This window comes from Megascapheus bottae, chromosome 10, assembly GCF_031878675.1.
Source record: "Megascapheus bottae isolate mThoBot1 chromosome 10, mThoBot2.hap1, whole genome shotgun sequence".
NCBI classification, from domain to species: domain Eukaryota; kingdom Metazoa; phylum Chordata; class Mammalia; order Rodentia; family Geomyidae; genus Megascapheus; species Megascapheus bottae.
In genome coordinates, this window is record NC_143518.1 from 31366094 (window position 1) to 31368601 (window position 2508).

Below are 2508 nucleotides of genomic sequence, written 5' to 3' on the forward strand. Positions count from 1 at the left end.
CCCACAGAATTTATTTCTCAATTAGGGGATTGGGGGTGTCAGATCGGAGGTGGAGTGAGCCTGAACTCCATGGTGACATCTCCAGTGTGAGGGTGAAACCCCACCATATAGCTGACTGTCTCAGGGCCATCCAGCGGCACTCTAGGATCCAGGGTGGTGTTAAGGAAGTACACGGCCTGCTTGCAATGGGGGTTCCAGCAACAGTCCCCCTTGTCTTCCAAAGGTTCCAGGAGGCCAGTGCTGACTGTGCTGTCTGGTGTCAGATGGTATTCCATCCAAAGAACAGCCCCGTGGCTCTTTCCAGGCATCTTCAGCTCCAAGTAGCCCTCAGCATGCACAGATTGCTGGGGGATAGGCTGCTGAAAATCAAAGGTCAGGATCCGCTGGGGTGCAGAGAGGCTGTGACAGGGGTACTCCCACAGTGGGTGGGGCTCCGCCTCCTTGCTCTCTGGGAAATCCAGGGCCCGCTTAATCATGTCATCCATGATGTGCACATCATGTTTTATATTGTTTTAAAGTACATGTTCTCATTAATCTGAATATCAAGATAAGAGTTAGCCAAGAAGAATCGAAACATTCAGTGGATTTCTTTACTAGTACTAATACGTTCTCATGTGTACAAATGATGGTTATCCCAGTGTAGAAGTCGGAAGGCAAGAGAACCAAGGAAAGTAATGACTCAGGAGTTAAAAAATAAAAACCTCGGGGGCCGGGAGTTTGGTCTAGTGGTTAAAGTGCTTGCCTAGCATGCATGAAGACCCGGGGTTGATTCCTTGGTACCACATACATAGAAAGAAAAAAAAAAAAGCCAGAAGTGGTGCTGAGGCTCAAGTGGTAGAGCTCTAGCCTTGAGTAAGTCCAAGGACAGTGCTCAGGCCCAGAGCTCAAGCCCAGGACTGGCAAAAAAAATAAAAGAAAAATCTCGGTAGTTCCTTTCATTTTTTTTACAATCTGCTGCATTCTGTGATTGTTCTGAGATTGTAGTTATGTGCAGTTAATCTGGCATAACTTCCTTTGAGTCACAAAGACCTTTAATTTTTACCCTGCAATCTTCCTCCTATAATCAATGGAATTAGAAGGCCTTTGTGGACTAATAATTCTATCAATAAATATCTACACAGTACTACTTCCAGTTTCCTAGTGGTTAATTGGAGATAAGAGTCTCACTGACTTTAGTGCCTAGCATTGGCTTTGAAGCTCCATCCTCCAGTCTTAGCCTCCTGAGTAGCTAGGATGACAGGGGTGAGCCACAGGCACCTGGCCCCCTCTTGTCTTTTTGACATGAGCCAGGAGGACACAACAGGAGCTTTAAAAAAGTTGATGAGGGGCTGGGAGTTTGGCCTAGTGGTAGAGTGGTTGCCTAGCATGTATGAAGACCAGGGTTCAATTCCTCGGTACCACATACGTAGAAAAAAACTAGAAATGGTGCCGTGGCTCAAGTGGTAGAGCTGAAGCCTTAAGAAAGCCCAAGGACAGGGGTCAGGAGTTCGGCCTAGTGGTTAAAGTGCTTGCCTAGCATGCATGAAGACCCGGGTTCGATTCCTCGGTACCACATACGTACAAAAAAGCCGGAAGTGGTGCTGAGGCTCAAGTGGTAGAGCTCTAGCCTTGAGAAAGTCCAAGGACAGTGCTCAGGCCCTGAGCTCAAGCCCAGGACTGGCAAAAAAAAAAGAAAGCCCAAGGACAGTACAGTGCCCAGGCCCTGAGCTCAAGGCCAAGGACTGGCAAAAAAAAAAAAAAAAAAAAAAGCTGATGAATGAAAAAGGAGTATCAATGTGCGAGAAGTAATGCACCCACTACCTGGCGAGTGTAACCATAACACCTCTATACATAATACCCTGACCAAAAAAAAAAAGCTGATGAAACATACACAAAACAATAACAACAAAAGCCGATAAAACATACACAAAACAAAACAACAAAAAATCGAACAACCATATATTGGCTTCTAGGATGTTAGACTAAAAGATGTCCTCTCTGTGGATCCTCTGCCATGGTACTAACATGTCACAGGTGACAGAGGCTGCATGGAACAACTGAGGCCACTAAGCAAAGGAGATTGAGCCTGGAGATGGAGCCTAAGATGGCAGGCAGATGAAAGCCTTCAGGGACAAAGTCCCTGCTCACTACTGTTTGACAGTATTGACAATAGTTTGGCTTAGTGCCTTAATTTGACTCCCAAATACACTTGAATTACCCTATCACCCTAGCTGTCTCTGTATTATCCTTCCTAGGTGCTATAAGGTGAGTCCAGGGCTTTCAAGTACATTTTGTGCAAGATTTGAAAGAATTTTCCAAAGAAATCTGACTCCATTGGTGTCTACAATGTAAAACTATTGGGACCTGTCAGCCCACATGTAAAATGTGTTTAAAATAAATACTAGTTTATAAGGACTAAATGACTGTCACTTTCTCTATTCCATTTACCAAAACCCCTCATTTCTGTATCACTAAGTTTATATTAAGAAGATATTTCAAATCTTAGAATAAATATAAAACTCAGCTGTT